The sequence below is a fragment of the Chiloscyllium plagiosum genome, chromosome 16 (genome assembly GCF_004010195.1).
Source record: "Chiloscyllium plagiosum isolate BGI_BamShark_2017 chromosome 16, ASM401019v2, whole genome shotgun sequence".
NCBI classification, from domain to species: domain Eukaryota; kingdom Metazoa; phylum Chordata; class Chondrichthyes; order Orectolobiformes; family Hemiscylliidae; genus Chiloscyllium; species Chiloscyllium plagiosum.
The window spans coordinates 39971922-39991600 of NC_057725.1; positions in this window are offsets into that span (position 1 = coordinate 39971922).

Below are 19679 nucleotides of genomic sequence, written 5' to 3' on the forward strand. Positions count from 1 at the left end.
TTTAGATAAAGGATGGTGTACCTGTACTTTCAAGGGGAATTGGCTACACATTTGAAACTGAATCATTTGCAGTCCTGTGGTGAAACATTTGGAAAGTGAGACTACTTAGATGGCACAGTCAAAGAATCTGTTTGGCTATGTAGCCTGTTTTTGGGTGAAGAGTTGTACAAATTTAAATAAAAATAAAACATTGTGTGCATGGTGGAGATGTGCGGCAGTTCTGGCAATATTTGTGAAGAGAAAAACAGTCGACGCTTAGAGTATAATGCTTTTTTTCTCTGGAACCAAAGAGGCATCTTTGAATTTTGAAGTTAATTTTATTTCTCTTTCTATTGATGCTGCCAGATCATCTGAGATTCTCTAGCATTTTCTGTTTTGATTGTACAAATTTTTGAATTTGTTTTGTAATTTCAAATTTATTTTTATAATAAGGTGATCTTGGACATGTTACTCGTGTATCCAATCCTCATGTAGAGGAGGGAGATAGTCGGTTCTTGGCCAATGAAGTGCTGCAAGAGGTAATGTTTATGATTGTTGCAATAATTTTGTGGAACATGTATCCTTGACTATTTGTGCCAACAGATTAACTTGCATCTTCCCTAAACATAAAGGATGCTTTTGTGTTTTTAATTGATTGTCCTGTTTAAAAATTTGACATTCTGCCATTGGTATCAGTAATTCTATTGAGATCTGATTGTGACATTCTCTTTAAGAGTTCACTGAATCTAATTTGATATGCATATCATTTGATTTCTGATTTAAAAAACCTAAAGCTTGACTGTGCTCTTTCCAATATGATCAAATGAAGTTGGACAAAATTTTACGTGAACAACCAGAATAGTTTGTCGATTTCATCCAAAATAGTATAGACGATGATAATATTATTGCCAACTCCTTGCAGGCTTTGCAACAGATTTGCTTAATCAATATTGCAACTCCCATTGATATTTAAAAGGCATTGGAAATCAGTATTTTTAAGTGATTTTGAATCTTGGAATGTGAATCCACCATGTACATATGTTGCATAAGGTAATGATACTATTTGAAAATATTCCCATTGTGTGTAAAGTAGTACTTGTAGCTGTAATCAGACTGATATTCAATGCCCTTTTTCTACACTAAAGAAATGATTAAACACCTACTTAATCAAATAAGGAGCTCTATAATATATCTAAATATATATTTGTTTCTCCCTTTGAAGACAGAAGTATGCTGAGAGTTCTTACAAATTGGGTAATCTGGTATTTTTCTGATTGGGAAAATTTTTTCTAGCCCAGGGAACAAGGTTTCTCTACTACCTCTGCTTTCCCTATTCAGAATGGGTACTGTTTAAAAATTCGTTTGTGATCAATCTTTGCTAAATATGTGAAACCACGCTTGTGAGAAGTAGCAATGTTACTTCTTCTTTGGAATGTTCTGCATGTCTCAGGTTTTCATGGATACTTTCGAAGAGTTTCATGCATAGATCAGTTGCTCGTTAGCATCTTCAGTTGCCCAACACTTTAATGAATTGTCAGCTATGATGTGGATTCCATAGGGTCCCCGTGCACAACTCCCACTTGCTAATCAGAAACTGCCGGCTGTCGGAAAATCTGGGCCATGATTTCAATTCTTGTTGATTCAGAAGTTAATGAATAATTGAACCAAGCAGATCAGAAATACTTTGAATTAAATCGAAGTGATAAATTATGCATGAGTTTTTGAATTCTCGGTGTGATCAACTTATGTGAAGTTAGTAAGCGCGCTCTCACTTATAACTGCATGCCTGTTACCATTTTTACCCCATCCCCAACCCCATTGAGTCTTGTTCTGTGTGATGATACTTTTGAATATTGTGTATTTTTATTTCAGGACTACAGGCATTTGCTGAAAGCAGATATTTTTGCCCTTGCACTCACTGTTATATCTGCTGCTGGTGCAGAGCCATTGCCAACCAATGGAGAAAAGTGGCATGAAATTCGCCGAGGAAAGCTTCCTACAATTCCACAAAAGCTCTCTCAGGAATTTTTGGATTTATTGAAGGTAGAATATTTGCCCCGTAAATTCATCTTGGATTTTGATTTATTTCATAATTTTCTAAAGCAATGGTGACATTTTAAGTGAGAAGTTCTAAGTTGCCGTGTTGTTTCTTTTAAAAAAAATGCTCATTTCAATTCTTTGTTTTAAGTTAATGCTCCATCCGGACCCAGAGAAACGACCGACTGCAAGTACTTTGATCAGACATTCCGTGTTGCTTCCAACTGCAAGGAAGAGTGCTGATCAACTTCGGTTAGAGCTGAATGCAGAAAAATTCAAAAATGCACTTTTGCAAAAGTAAGCTTTTATTCTTCAGTGGCTAGCCAGTTGTAGGTCACTTAAGGTAACTCCTTCATTGACATTTAAGTTCACTTCATGCGTATAGATAATCACATACTGGTCTAGAAATTTTCTACTGTATCAACTGTAGATCTCAAAACTGTCAGCCGTATTTGTACATCTTATCAGTGTATTGCTGTTGTACCATCATGTTAATGTGTTAACTTTACTGATTTAGACTCTGCGTATTTGAAATACTAATCAATATATTCATCCTAATTTGGCATTTAAGTATGGGGTTCAGTTCGCCAGTCATTCAGGAAGATTCTTAGGGAATGCATAAATGAGTCAAACAGGTCTGAAATAAGATTGTGTTGAGTTGGCCTGAGTATTGAAATGGATACAAGTCCAGTTAACCCAGTACCCCCATGGTTTCTGTGCCTGACTTGCTATTTCTGCTCAAAGTGCATGGACAGAATTAATTCAAAAATATCGTCAAAGTTTGGACTTTTTGTTTGTTTGAATTTTTCCTCTGTGATTCTACTTTTGTCTGACTTACTCTTTTTCTCACATACTCATTTTTGGTGCAGTTGTTCAATCCTCCTTGCACCTCCCAAACCTAATCAGAGTTCAGTCCATGTTCAAAGTTTGGGAGAAGATTTGTAGCTCGGGTGCTCGTTGTTGTGGTTCTGTTTGCCGAGCTGGGAATTTATGTTGCAGACGTTTCGACTCCTGTCTAGGTGACATCCTCAGTGCTTGGGAGCCTCCCGTGAAGCGCTTCTGTGATGTTTCCTCCGGCATTTGTAGTGCTTTGTATTTGCTGCTTCCGGTTGTCAGTTCCAGCTGTCCGCTGCAGTGGCCGGTATATTGGGATCAGGTCAATGTGCTTATTGATTGAATCTGTGGATGAGTGCCATGCCTCTAGGAATTCCCTGGCTGTTCTCTGTTTGGCTTGTCCTATAATAATAGTGTTGTCCCAGTCGAACTCATGTTGCTTGTCATCTGGGTGTGTGGCTACTAAGGATAGCTGGTCGTGTCGTTTCGTGGCTAGTTGGTGTTCGTGGATACGGATCGTTAGCTGTCTTCCTGTTTGTTCAATGTAGTGTTTTGTGCAGTCCTTGCGTGGGATTTTGTACACTACATTGGTTTTGCTCATGCTGGGTCTCGGGTCCTTTGTCCTGGTGAGTTGTCGTCTGAGAGTGGCTGTTGCTTTGTGTGCTGTTATGAGTCCTAATGATCGCAGTAATCTAGCTGTCAGTTCAGAAATGTTTTTGATGTATGGTAGTGTGGCTAGTCCTTTGGGTTGTGGCATGTCCTTATTCCGTTGTCTTTCCCTTGGGTATCTGTTGATGAAATTGCAGGGGTATCTGTTTTTGGCGAATACGTTGTACAGGTGTTCTTCTTCCTCTTTTTGCAGTTCTGGTGTACTGCAGTGTGTTGTGGCCCTTTTGAACAGTGTCTTGATGCAACTTCTTTTGTGTGTGTTGGGGTGGTTGCTTTTGTAGTTTAGGACTTGGTCTGTGTGTGTGGCTTTCCTGTATACCTTTGAGATGAATTCTCCGTTCGGTGTTCTCTGTACCATCACGTCTAGGAATGGGAGTTGGTTGTCCTTTTCTTCCTCTCGAGTGAATTTGATTCCTGTGAGTGTGGTGTTGATGATCCGTGTGTGTTCTCTATCTCTGTGTTTTTAATGATTACAAAGGTATCATCTACATATCTGACCCAGAGTTTGGGTTGAATTTGCGGTAAGACTGTTTGTTCTAACCTTTGCATTACCGCTTCTGCTATGAGTCCGGAGATGGGTGAACCCATGGGTGTGCCGGTGATTTGTCCATATATTTGGTTGTTGAATGTGAAGTGCATTGTGAGGCACAGGTCCAGTAGTCTGAGTATGCAGTCTTTGTTGATAGGTTCCCGGTCTTGTTGTCTGTTCTGTATGTCCAGCAGGTTGGCTATTGTTTCTCTGGCTAGGATTTTGTGCAACTAGCCACGAAACGACACGACCAGCTATCCTTAGTAGCCACACACTCCGATGACAAGCAACATGAGTTCGACTGGGACAACACTATTATTATAGGACAAGCCAAACAGAGAACAGCATGGGAATTCCTAGAGGCATGGCACTTATCCACAGATTCAATCAATAAGCACCTTGACCTGGACCCAATATACTGGCCACTGCAGCGGACAGCTGGAACTGACAACCGGAAGCAGCAGATACAAATCACAATAAATGCCAGAGGAAACATCACAGAAGCGCTTTACAGGAGGCTCCCAAGCACTGAGGATGTCACCTAGACAGGGGATGAAACATCTGCAACACAAATTCCCAGCTCCAGGAACAGAACCTTTTTTACCTTTTTTTTTCAAATCCTAAACTTAATTGTAGCTATTAATTGGTCTGTTTGCTTATCTCCATTGTCTCTTTTTTTTCCTGCTTTTTCTTACCTCTACTTCTTTCACCTTGCTGTGCCCCAACACTTGCTTTCTTGGTTCTTTCTCAATCTTTGGAGATTGTATTGTGACACTCCTAGTCTGTGCTGTAATCTCCAGAAATAATAATTTGTGGCTATGACTGATAGAGTAGCTGTCTATGGATTGTAAAAGTCTTCAGTGAATTATACACCTATGAATATGATTTTGATGCTCAAGAAATAAATTTAAAATAATTATGAATGCTCATTCCTTTATTTGAATTGAGATGCTGTATTAAATAATGAATCTCTCATTATTTTAGAGAACTGAAGAAGGCACAAATGGCAAAAGCAGCAGCAGAAGAGAGAGTATTGTTCACAGACCGAATGACAACCAGGTCTACTGTGCAAAGTAACAGAAGCACAAGGATCATTGGGAAAAAGATCAACCGTTCTGTTAGCCTTACAATATATTGAAACTTAAGGGGTGACAGCTGATTTTGTTTTTAAACTGGGGATTTTTTATTTTTGAAAGTTTGTTGCCAGTTTAGTTAACCACACAGTTGTAGGACCATTGAGAATATTCTTGGTTAGGGTGTAGCATTTCTGCTGCCTTTCTGGTCTTAACTTTTATTTTTCAATTTTAGTGTGCCTTTTGAATAAAAGGGACAAAAATCTATCAAAAATATCAGGACATTTTTATTGAGTGGCACATGCACCATGAATTCTGTAAATCTGCCAGGTTTCATGTTTAAAACTTTGTGTACATCTAGAGGATGTATTTGAACCATGTTATACATTGTACTGGGAGCACTTTGTAGACATTGGGATTTCCATGGCAAACACCATGGATGAACTTGTCTTGGATAAACTGCTGCTATATTAGTCAGTGTTGTACACTTTCTGTAAAATTCAGCTAGCATTATAAACAATCATTGCTGTACTAGGATTAGATGTTTTTGGAAAATGCATTTTTAATTATGTGTATTAAATGAAATAACAGTTGTTCACTGTTTACTGCTTGTATTTACAGCAGTTTTTTTTTTATTAAGCTAGTGCTTTGTAGGGATACATTGCACCTTTGTTTCTTCCTGTTTGTATTTTCTGTATTTTTAGAAATGTAAATTCTGGGGTTTGTCACTTAACTGTCTTGTCCAATAAACAAGTGTACATTTGTAAATGTTACGTTTAGTGTCAAGATTTTTATTTGCTTAATTACACAAAATAAGTTAATTGAATTGATTTTGGTTTCTGAAGATTCAGCCAAGCAGTAAATGGACTTTTACGCACATCACCTAGACAGCGGAAACAGTTGTGTAGCTGTAATGTAACTGGACTGGGTTGTCCAAGGGCCAAGGCTAATTCTCCAGCAGCATAGTGGAAGTTAACTTGAATTAAATAAATCAAAATGTGATGCTAGTCTCAGTTCCATGGTCATTGTTTCTGTCATCTTTGGTTGTGAAAATTCATTAATTCCCTTTTTTAGAAATGAATTTTCTGTTCTTAGCTGGTTTAACATAATGCTCCAAATCTACAGCAATGTGGTCGACTCTTGCTTGCCTTCTGAAACTGGTTGGTCAGCCAACCAGTTGTGCTAGTATCAGATGGATTGCACTGGTTGAAGAAGGCAACTCTTCACCACTATCTCCAGGACAATTCAAGATGGGACATGTTAGTGTTGGTGTTGCCCCTATGAAAGAAAGATAATCTATTCCTCTTAGTGACATAATATTTTCCCATTTTGTTTTAACATGTTGTAATAGTTCAAAGTTCTTTTAAACAATCTGATTTCAGAATATTAAATGGATCTTTCATTAAAACTAACAAAAGCTGCATATGCAATGTCGTGTATCTAACAAATTCATTTGTGAAAAACTCAGTAGTTAGTACTGCTGCCTCAGTGCCAGGGACCCGGGTTCGATTCCAACCTCAGGTGACTGTGTGGAGTTTGCACTTTCTCTCGTGTCTGTGTGGGTTTCCTCTGGGTGCTCCAATTTCCTCCCACAGTCCAAAGATGTGCAGGTTAGGTGAATTGGCCATGCAAAATTGTCCATAGTGTTCAGGGATGTGTAGGTTAGGTGCATTCGTCAGGGGTAAATGTAGGGGAATGGGTTACTCTTAGGTCGGTGTGGAGTTGTTGGACCAATGGGCCTGTTTCCGCACTGTAGGGTTTCTGTGAAACAAAAGAGCTGAACTGAGTTGTAGACAGAAAATCTAGGTAGTTATCTTAAAAGGATCGGATTTCTAAATGGTGAAACATAACATAAATCTGAGGTAAATGATCTTTTTGACTGGTTTATATTTATGTTGAGCATTGTATGAAAATATTGATGTTTTAGAAGTGTAAGCCAGTGTTACTCTGTGATTTAAACAGGTGGGAGCAATACATATGAAATAAGTCCATTAGCCTGTTGGAAACGGGTGTTTTGGTGGAGACACCGTGAAGAGGATAAAATAGCACTTGATGGTAAACATTCAGAAATATGTAAAAGCATCTGATTAGAAAGATAATCTACAGTCCATTGTGGAAAGTCCATTAAGTGTAGAATGACAGAGCAATTCAGCAAATTAGCAGATTGGATGCATTTGTAACGGATAAGTCTTGCAGAATAAAGTTATTTCATTTCTATACAACTTGGGGGAGAAACATGGCTTGTTGGCTTTCACGTGGCAACGGTTGGAATAAAAATGTTGGAGCGGAAGTTATTTTACCATTGTATAGTCATGGCCATTTGCTGTCCTGCATTTGACTTTTGGGTGCCATGTGTCAGGACATTCACGTTGAGCACTTTTGACTGTCCCATCTCTGCAAGTTATTGATCCTTTTCTGATCTTCCTTTTTTTAATTACTCTGTAGCGTTGCTTTTCCGTCTGTGCTCAACTTTCCTGTGTTTGCCTGTTTAAACCTCTGGCTTGATTTTCAACTCCACGATATTAACTGAACAGTGGTTAGATGTTTATTTGAAACTTTGGTTAGCTAATGGGAAAAGCAAACAGTCCCTGCTTGACCTTTCATGATCTGAGTGCAACCTTTGACAATCATTACCTAAACCATCATCCGATGTTCTGTGGCCAGAACTGCTATTCTCATCTGCTAAATGGTAATATTTTTTCTCCTCCCATAATGTTACCTCCGCTGTTATCTAAGGCGGTTTGTGTATTTTTTTCATGTAATTGCAATGTCTTTGTGCCATAATCCAAAACTGGTTTGTTCTCAGGTATTGATTCCTATTGTCAAATTATCAGACTGCTTTTTCCACATGCAGTAAGGATGAGCAAACATTTCCTCCAATTAAGTATTTGGAGGGCTAAAGCTTTATTTGTCTCAACTTGACCAATTTTATCCTGGGTGTCATGTGCGATCCCAAGATGAGTTTCTGATAACATATTTGAGCCGAGGATGCTTATTTCCACTTGCACTCCATTATCACTCAGCTCGTCAGATGAAAATACTTTTATTATTTAAAATTGATTACTCAAATTACTATCAAATGAGAAAGTGATCCAAAACTCTGCTCATTATTTGCACCAAGTAGTGTTCAGAGTACATCTTTGTTAAATTGAGGGTGTAGGGTGCATAGACAAGGCTTCTATTACTGTCTGTGGTTGAAGCAATTAATTGGAGGATACTTCTCTGGGTGAGATTTCCAAAAAAGGGCAATAAATATTGAAATTATTATCAGCAAGGCATGTCTGCAGTTATTTTATCAATTGGCAGGACAAGATCAAGGGACGGAAAAGCTTTTGCTTAGGAAACAGTGATGATTAACTATGCAATCGATGTTTCTCTCCCCACTAGATACCTGAAATCTTGCCTTTCACCAACATGAAATGAAAATTGCCACTTACTTTTGAATACTGCCACATGCTCAATGGAAGGTAGGTGGAGTCTCCATATAAGTGCTGATCTAATGGCTAATGATTGAATATTGCAATGTACTCTTAGTACTTGACTGAGCTATTGTTTTGGCTAAACATTAAAGATATATGGAAGTTGCAGTGTACTTGTAAGCTTTTGACTAATTATTGACCCAGACTTCCTTTGTATGAATCCAGAACAAGAGTGCATAATTTTACAATTAAAACTTAGTCACTTAGGAGTGAAACCCGGAAGTAGTTCTAAAGTAGTAATAGCCAGAATAGGAAACATTCCTGAGGATGGGTTAAACTAGATAGGACCTGATGAAATTGACACTTGTCAATTCTTTTTAAAACCACTAGATGGCGGTATTCTATCAATACAAAAACCTTGTGGCATTACAAGATAGCATGCTGTGCCACATTAATGTTTTTGTGACTTTATTTACTTCCATTAGCCTGACCTTTCACAAGCCTTGCTAAGTTTTAAACTTCCTCTAGCTTTGGCCAACTCTGGTTCACTTTGCAATTTTAAAGTGGTGTGCTCTTTTCTTTTTCACCGTCTGTTTTATTGATGAAATTGTTCCTCAATTTTGTTTGCTGTCCATTAGGTTTTTCATTGGCTTCTTTTTAGATTTGGCTTTTCATTAGTGCTAATTCTGCCCTCTTTTTAAGTGGGATAGTTCTCTGGTAAGTCAATAGCGATAGTATTCAGTCAAGGGGTTCTAGCACAGTCAGTCATAGGAAGTTTCTGATTTCAGCCCTGGGACCTCTGTACATTCAGTCATTTGCATGGGGTTTTTAGTGACTCTAACTCATCATTTGTTCCTCTGGATAGCAGCCCCCAGCATTTCAGGGCACCAAGTTCTAAATGAGGGACACACTGTATAAAGGCAAGGCAGAGATATCTTGAGCATCCAAAGTGGTGTGAAGAAGGCTAAAAAAGCAATTGAAGAATTTTGAGATGCACCCTGCTCGAATTCATGAATTAGGCATTTGTTCTTTGTACAGAGTGTCATGATGTGCTCTAAAGTGTAGCATTGAAATGGCAAATTATAGATATGCCATGAAGATACAGCCAAGGGGTGTAGATCTTTGCTTCCCTTGGAGTGGGCCTGAACTGCTGGTGTCATCAGGAACACCACTTGGGCTGGCATGACCAGAAATTTTAATGGAATGTGATTGGTGGCAGAGCCTTGCTGCGAATTGTCTTGCACGTGACTGAATAAGCTAAGTTTGAGTAAGCTAATCAAACCACCCTTCCCCTAAAACATTGTTCTAGTTGTTATGAGACTCCAAGCAGTTTCAGGCATATCTCCTTCATCTCTCAAGATTTTGCTTGAGCATTCTGATGTTGCTTCCGATATTCCACTTGTATGGTGTTCTGAAGGAGAGGCCAGCTAACTGACTATAGACAGTGAACTGGTTAGTGCAATGGTAGTGATCAGATTCTGAAAGCTACTGACACAGTAACCCGAACCAACCCAAGAAAAAGGAATGTTTTATTGCCACAGAATGCAAACTATGCTTCTATAAAGCATTGATTTGGACATAAGTTAGTACTGAGCTAGGAGATGCTGAAAATTTCATTGAATGTGCTACATGGATCCATTTATCCTTACAATAAAGGAAAGGTTTCTGATTGACAAAACGAGGCCATGGATTACAAATCACATCTGTGTTTTGCTGCATATCTTTGGGGAGTAAGGTCCTTCTTTTCAGCTGAGGGTCTATGAGACCTCGGTTCTGCAACTGAACTGCTTCCCTCCTCAGATTTTTATCTTTAGATTCTTCCCAGTCTTCCTTTTATTGGATCTTGTGCCCCTGCAAAATGATTTCAAAATTATCCACTCATTTTTAAGTACCTCTAATGGCTATGTGATCTCCTTTGCCTTATAACTTTACACTGATCCTTTCTTCTTTTAACACCAAACTTCTGATGTTCCCTCTGTATTAATGGCTAATGATTTAGTTGCTACGTTTTGGTCATATGGAATTTCTTCCAAAAGCTTTTCCATTCCAATATCCTTTCACATGCTAAGTGTCCTTTTGCTCCTTATTGTGAAATGTTTTGATCATTCTCCGTATGATGAAAACTGTACAAAGGCATGTAGTTGTCGATTGCTATATTTTTGATTTCTGCAAGTTGGACATGTAACAAAGCAAATAAGGCCACATTTCAAAGTAATCTTTATATTTGTATTATAGTCTAATTGGTTAAATCTTTGTTTATAACTAAAATTTTAGTATTAGGCCTTTGGCTTAATGGCAGCATTCTTGCCTCTGAGTTGGAAGGGTTGGGTTTGGGCTCCAATCCAGGCAGTCCCAGGCAGCGGAACACTAGCTGTGAATATTACATTGACATCCTGTGAGAGAATGGGTGCAGTCGGCCTCACGTGTGACAAAGTGTAATCAAGGCTCCTGAGGACCTGGATGTGGCCCACCTTGGAGAACGTACTTCATAGATGAAAACCAAGAAGGAGGCAGTGGAAAAATCACAACTCTTCGTTAAGTGGTTAAAGACCTTTGTGAAAGACTTTAATTACAACATTTAAATGGCATCTGGATGGGTCCATGAATAGGAAGGGTTTAGAGGGATATGGGCCAAATGCTGGCAAATGGGACTAGATTATTTCGGGTATGTGATTGGTATAAATGAGTTGGATTGAAGAGTCTGTTTCCGTGCTGTACGTATCTATGACTCTAATTCAGAGCTGTGCTTGGACAGAATGCAATTGATGGATGGACTAACAGCTTCAGGATAATAATAATAATTACAATAGAGAAATCATTTAGTAACTTGTGGTTTTACAATTTTGGAGATATAATGTTCAAATATACCAACTGACAATGAAAAGTAAATAAAGATTAATGTGAGATTTGGTGCATTTTGTTAGATTGCACTACAGAGGAACCTAGATTATCCAAAGGACATGGGCAGGGAGAATTTTGTTCTGCATTATTGAATGCCACATAACATAGTTTAGCTGAGCATTGGGACATTGTGATCTTGCTGGATAATCCAATATTTGGATAATCGATAGCAGGATAACCGGGATTTCTCTGTATATTAAAAAATGCATGAAATATAAAGGGACAATAAAATATTATTTCCTCCCATAGTACACAAAATGATATGCCACAAAGGAAGTCTTTCAGCTCATCATACCTGTGATGACTGAAAAAGTTATCCAATTTGCCTTATTCTCTTGTCCTACCCTACATCCGTGCAATTTTTCCCAACTAAATATTATTCAATACCCTCTAAGTTAATGCAGAGTTTTTTTTTTGCTAAGTGGCATTTAGAGGAGCATAGGATTGAGGAGCGGAATATACCATTTGGCCCTCCGAGCCTGCTCCACAATTCAATGAGACCATTGCTGATCTGGGGAGCTTGAGGTCTCAGCTCCATTTTTACTGACTGCTCCTCATAACTCTTGTGTGCCCATATAGTGTTTATGAATAAAGCAAATCCAACTAATTTCTAAGGTCTTAACTCTAACATTTAATTCCCACATCCTTTCACTGTACGTATGCTATTGTGCCAATTTCACAACCAGGCATACTCCCTCTCCCAGTAATCTAATCTCGGACTCCCGATCAATAGTTCAACAAAATCTGCCAGTATTCTACTTTCTGCAACATTTCCTTTTGGATCTTAAACTCAAAGCCCAAAATAAATGCAATGGAGGATTCATTTCATAAATAATAATTGTTTTATTGAGTATTTTATCTGTTGCCTGTAAAATCCAGATTTTCTGACAGACTGCAGTCACTATCAGGACCAAGTTGGCATGTGATGTTTGCCCACCCAACAACTTTAGCATGTACTTTGTAAATACTTAATTATTTGGCCAGCTGCTTGTTATGTCCTGAATTGGTGTCAAGTTTCTTGAGAGTTGTTGAAGCTCTTTTCACCCAGGCAAGCAAAGAGTACTCCAGTGTTTTGTAGATGGTGGGCAGGAGGTGAATTGCTCACGACAGAATTCCTGGTCTTTGACCTGCCCTTGTAGCCATAGCTAGCCCAGTTCAGTTTCTGGTCAATGGTAACCTCACTATGTTGATTCTGGGGTTTGCAAGAATAATATCCAGACTTAAGTTGAGAAGTGGTAATACAAATTAGGCCTGTTTTCTCTAGAATTTAGAAATTTTAAGGAGTGATCTAATTCAAAGTCTTCAAGATATTAAGTGGAAAAGACAGATAAAGACATTGTTTCCTTAAGTAGGGAATTCTAGAACTAGGGGGCATAGCCTGAGAATTATGGCTGGAATGTCCAGGAAAGATGTTAGAAAGCTCTTCTACACACAAATAGTCATAGATATTTGGAACACACTTCCACAAATGGCAGTAGAAATTGGGTCAGTTCCTAGTTTTAAAAAAGAGGTAGATAAAATTTTGTTTGGCAAAGAAATTAACGGATTTGGGCCAAATATGGAGTTAGACCACAGATCAGCCATGATCTCATTGAATGGTGGAACAGGCTTGAGGGGCTGAATGGCTTACTCCTGTCCTTATGATTCAGTATGGTAATGCTATTGAATATCAGGGGTAGACATTGCCTATCACTTGTGTTGTGTGAATGTTACTTACTACTTGTTAGTCCCAACTTGGATTTTGTTCAGGTCCTGCTCCATTTGGACTACTTTAGTATCTGAGGAGTTGTGAATGATGCTGAATATTGTGCAAGCATCAGCGAACACTTCTACTTCTGACATTGTGCTAGAAGATAATTGATGAAGTAGCTGAAGCTGGTTGGTCCTAGGACACTACCCTAAGGAATATTCAAGAAAGGAGGGAGACAGAAAGCACGCAACTACAAGCCACTTAGCGTAACATCACAGAAAACATGTTGGAATCTACTATTAAGGTTACAACAGGCCACCTAGGAAATTTCAATGTAACTAAATAGTGTCAACACCGTTTGTGAAAGAGGAAGTTGTATTGGATCAATTTATTAAAGTTCTTTGAGGAAGCAATAAGCAACATGGATGAAGGGGGACCTGTGGATATAATCTGCTTGGATTTCCAGAGGCTATTTGGCAAAATAAGAATGCATAATGATGAAGGTAACATATTAGCTGGTAAGCTATCAGGAAACAGAGTAGGCATAATTAAGAAATCTTCAGGTTAGCAAGATGTAATGAGAGGAGTTGTAAAGGAATCAGTGTTAGACCTCAACTATTTACAATCAATATCAATAACTTGAATGAAAGGGACCAAATGTATTATTAAATTTGCATGAATTTAGGAAATTATGAAGAGGACATAACTCCAAAAGGATACAGATAGGGTAAAAAAGATTTGACAGATGGACTATAGTGAAATAAAATGTAAACATCTCCAGTTTGTCATGAAAACAAGGCAAAATCAGAAATAGAGATTGCAGTGCTGTGAGGGATCTGGATATCCTGGTATATGAACAATATAAATATCATTAGTATGTAGGTACAGCAAGTGATTAGGAAATCAAATAGAGAGGTGAGGCAGCAGTGCTAACCACTGGGCCACCGTGCCGCCCACCTGGATCTGGATATCCTGGTATATGAACAATATAAATATCATTAGTATGTAGGTACAGCAAGTGATTAGGAAATCAAATAGAGAGGAATGTAAATGTAGTGATACTTTTCAACAATTACAGGAGATTTGGAGACTGCTGAATATTGTTTTGGTAGTTGAAGACAGGGTATAATTGCATTAGAGACAATTCAGAGAAGATTCATTTGACAGATTCCTGGGTGAAGTGTTACCTTATGGGGAAAGTCCATACAGTTTGGGCCTGTAATCATTTGACTTTAGAGGCATGTAAGGCAATTTTATTGAAACATAAGACTGTAAGTACATTTGATAGAGTAAATGCTGAAAACGTCTTCCCTTGTAGAAGAGACTAGTCATTGAGATGTACAGCACGAAAACAGACATTTTGTTACAACTTATCCATGGCGATCAGATATCCTAACCTAATCTAGTCCCATTTGCCAGCACTTGGCCCACATCCCTCTAAACCCTTCCTATTCATATACCCATCCAGATGCCTTTTAAATGTTGCAATTGTACCAGCCTCCACCACTTCCTCTGGTAGCTCATTCCATACACATACCACCCTCTGTGTGAAAAAGTTGCCCTTAGGTCCCTTTTTTTATATAAATATTTTGAGTAAAAACTTTTTCAAATCTTTTAAAAAACAATACCAAAATACAAAAAGATAGAGGTAGTACAACAATGTCATATCACAATACTATTAGTGATAAACTGCCAACTATTCTCCCAGAACAAACGTGTCTACTTAAACTAAACTGCAATTAAATAAAACAAAAATTAATTTAAGCTAAATTCAAATTATCGTAAATTAAATTACATTGCATTTCTTTATTCTATTGCACTCACCACATCTCCAGTAAAGCTCCCACCCCTGCGAGCACCAATCATTGTACCCGTATTATTTTTTTCCCCGCTTCCCCCTACCAGGGCCCTATGTGAGCCCAAACTGATTCCCACAGCCCTAATCAATATTGCTAATAGGTCTGCATCAATATAATTTAGAAAGGGCTGTCACATCTTGTAAAACTGCTCTATTTAGTGGTGCACCATATTTGTGAGTTAGTCTTGGGGGAGATGCCCCATCACCAGCCTGTGCCACCCCATAAGACCTGGGGGTTTTTCCAACATCCAATTCATTAAAAATATTCTTCCTCACACAGTGAGTAAGAATGTTACACAGTCTCTTCCCATGATTCCTCAGAGAGGGCAAATTTGGCAACCCCAGAAGAAGAAATACCGTGTCCACTTTGTCTTCAATTCCCAGGATTTCCTTTAGCTCCCTTACTATGGCACTCCAGTATCTCTCGATCTTGCAACGTGACCAAAAACAATGTGTAAGAGTGCCTATACTAATGTTACATTCGGGACACCCTGGAGATGCTCCTCTCTTGACCTTAGTTTGCCTCTCTGGCGCCAGATGAGCCCTGTGTAAAATCTTCAATTGCATAGCCTGCACTTTGTTACATATTGAGATTTTCTTTACATTTTCCCATATATCTTCCCATGTTTCCAGTGAGAGATCCTCTCCTAGTTCCCGATTCCAAGTTCCACATCTCCTAAGGCACGTCCCTTCTGTAAATGATACAAAGTACAAACTGAAAGAGCACCCGTGCACTCCTTTCTCCACGTCTGACTTGTAAGGCTGAGCCAGGAGCGTGGTCTTCCTTTCTATATAATCCCTTATCTAAAAGTACCGGAAAAGGTCCATATTAGACAATCCATATTTCTGACTTCGTTGGTTAAATAACATCAAGACCGCCCCCTCGAATAAATCTCCCAAACAAGAGATTCCCTTATTCTCCCATAGCTTAAAGCCGGAGTCCATTGCCCCAGATTTAAATCCTGGAGCTCCTGCCAATGGGGTAAACGGCGAGGTCTTAAGCCAATTGCCCTCGCCTTGTCCCATTATCCTCCAGACTTTCACCGTATTACAATGATTCGGGAACTTACACTGCTCAATCACAGATTTCATCTTATCCATGAATAATAAATTAACTAGGGGACATCTTGACTGTGAGGCGTCAACGTCAAGCCAAATCGACTCTGAGTCCCCCCCATACCCAGTCACCCACATATGCTAACAGGGAGCTTGATATCTCTTCAAGTCTGGAAGGTCCACCCCCACCCTGCGCGAGTTGCAATTTAGTAAATTTAATTAGAAGGCGCCTGTGGCACCAAATAAAGGACCCAAGACAACCACTGAGCCTCCATAACACTCGTCTGGGTAACAACAACAGGAGCATTCTCATGGAGTATAACAGGCGAGGGACAACGTTCATTTTGATTGGGGCTACTTGGCCTAACCGTCGTAACGGTAATCCCTCCCACTGCTGAAAATCCTGTTTTATCCTCTCCAGTAATTGTGCATAGTTAGCTTTATACAGCTGGTGGAAGGCAGGGATAATTCCCAAATATAAAAATCCTTTTGACAACCATCTAAACGGGAACTGTGTTCTGTCCTTCAGATCTGGCACCTCCACTAATCTCCCCCCCCCCCCCCCCCCCCCCCACTGGCATGGCTTCCGATTTTTTGAAGTTGATCCTGTATCCTGAAAATCTGCCAAATAAATTAATTTTTTGAATCAATCGAGGAATTGACTCCTCCGGATTGGCTAAGGACAAGAGGAAGTCATCAGCGTATAGGGAGATGTTATGCTCCCCCATTCCCATGTTTGTGGCCACTATTTCAGGATCCCTCCTTATAGCCTCAGTTAACGGCTCATTTACCAAGGTAAATAACAGCAGTAAAAGAGGACACCCCTGTCGACTACTAAGTTATCTGACATAGTACCATTTGTGATGACTGCTGCCTTAGGATCATTATACAACACCGCCATCCACCTAGCAAAGGCTCCCCCCAAACCAAAGTGTTGTAGGACCCCAAACAGGTATGGCCATTCTATCTGGTTAAATGCCTTTTCCGCGTCTAGTGAGACCACCAAACCCAAGATCAATCTTTGCTGGCATACCTGCACTATGTTCAGTACCCTTCTTATTTTGTTGGAGAAGCTACGGCCCTTAATAAAATCCGTCTGATTTTCTTTTATAATTTAGGGCAATACCTTTTCCAACCTCAGGGCCAGCACCTTTGACAGAATTTTAAAGGCCATATTCAACAATGAAATTGGTCTGTATGAAGCACATTCTTCGGGGTCTTTCCCCTTCTTTTAAAATGAGGGAGATATTAGCCTCCCTAAGAGAAGGTGACAGACAATCCTGTGCACATGAATAGTTATACATCCCCAAAAGTGACTCCTCCAACACGTTTATGAATTCCTTATAAAACTCACTCAGGATTCCATCTGGTCCCAGTACTTTGCCACCCTGAAGGTGCTTTATTACTTCCTGCTCCTCTTGTATCATCATAGGCACATTTAACAGGGAGACCTGTGCTGCATTTATACTGGGGAGGTCCAGGTTCTCAAAACAGGACTGTATTCTCCCTGTACCGTTTTCACTGTCCTCCGACCGGGATAACTCTGCAAAGTATTCCCTAAATCTAACATTGATCGTCTTCAACTCATGGGTAACTGTGCCAGCCTTCTCTCTAATTGACATAATGGACTGGGTAGCATTTTTCTTTTTAGCCAGATATCTCCCTGGCTTATCTCCAAATTCAAGCAATCTTTGTTTAGCAAAGGAGACCTTTTTTTTGCCACTGGTGTGTGCAATGAGTTGAGAGCAGCCCGGAGAGCTGTGACCTGCTGCAGCTTGACTAATGAAGGCCTATTATAATATACTTCCTCAGCTATCTGCAGCCAGGTCGCTAGCATCCACTGTTGCTCCTCCCTCTGCCTCCTTCTAGTCGTTGAATATGAGATAATCAGGCCTCATAAATGTGCTTAGTGGCCTCCCAAAATATTGCTGGATTAATGGCCGTGCCAGAGTTGATATCCCAGAAGGCCCTGAACTCTCTTGTAATGTACTCAACAAATTTGCTATCCCTTAACAGAAATAGGTCCATGCGCCAGTGCCATACATCTATGTGGGCGGCACGGTGGGACAGTATTTAGCACTGCTGCCTCACAGTGCCAGAGACCTGGGTTCAATTCCCACCTCAGGCGACTGACTGTGTGGAGTTTGCACATTCTCCCCGTGTCTGCGTGGGTTTCCTCTGGGTGCTCTGGTTTCCTCCCACAGTCCAAAAATGTGCAGGTTAGGTGAATTAGCCATGCCATATTGCCTGTAGTGTTAGGTGAAGAGGTAAAAGTAGAGAAATGGTTCTAGGTCGGTTGCGGGTCGGTGTTGACTTGTTGGGCTAAAGGGCCTGTTTCCACACTGTAAGTAATCTAATCTATTCCACCACCCTTGATTTTAACATCTAAATACACTGGCCCGTGGTATACGATAGTTGTATTCCCAATTTTGCACACCAATGTTCTGTCCAAACAAGCCGACGGCAGAAAGAACATGTCAATTCACGAATGGCAGTTGTGTGGGTTGGAATAGAAAGTAAAATCTCCTCCATTCAGGTGGAGATGCCTCCACACATCCACTAATCCCAACTCCTCACACAAGTCCACCAACTGCTTAGATTGTGCAGGAATGCCTGCTGGGCCCCTTGGCATCCTGTCAACCTCGGGATCAATTAGGTGGTTAAAATCGCCTCCTATGATTGTGCAGCACACCCCAAGGTTCATTAATATAGCAACTGCATCAATTAGAAATTTAACAGGGTGTGCTGGTGGACAATACACATTCAGGACGTTGTACTCTTCTCCATGTATTATAGCTTAAAGAATGATGAACCGTCCATGTTTGTCCTTAATTTGCTCAGTTACCTGGAAAGGGAGGTTTCTGCTTACCAGTATAGCCACTCCTCTATTCTTGGAGCTAAAGGAGGAGAAGAATACCTTATTATAACCCTGCTACTGCAGCTTCAGCTGTTCCTTATCAGTTAAATGTGTCTCCTGCATCAGGGTGATGTCGACCCTTTCCTTCCTAAGGTTTGACAGCACCTCCTTTCTTTTAATGGGGGAATGACTGCCTTTTACATTCCAGGTGCAGCACCTGAACAAATCAGTAGCCATGGTAGTCCAGGGCAGCCTATGATTTCCCAAGAGGAAGGAAGCTTATCTGAGCTGTGGGAAACAAAGAAGACATTAACTCTATAAAGTCTAAAAACTAGTCCAACTAAAAAACTAACCACTACATTAAACATAAACATACACCCAAATAAAACCCAATTCACTAGAGATCTACCCCCTTGCCCATAGGGGGCAATCCTCCCAATCCTTACTACCATCTTGACTCCTTCTGAGGCTGCACCTGAGTCCCAGGCAATGCACAGATAAAGAAACCATTTTTTACATTCTGAGAATTAACAATGGATGCCAACCCTCTCCTCTCCACATCTATTCTCCATGTATCTTAATCACAGGTTTAGCCACCCCCAATCCAAAAAGAAAAGGAAGGACAGCAGCAAAAAAAAAACCAAATAATAACCAACCCTCTGAAATTATAATTAAACCAGGTTTTACACCAAGGCAGTACAAAAGCTATAAAACCGATAACCACAAGAAGGGGAGAGAGTAGAAAAAGAGAGGCAGAACAAATAAAGAAAAACTGTA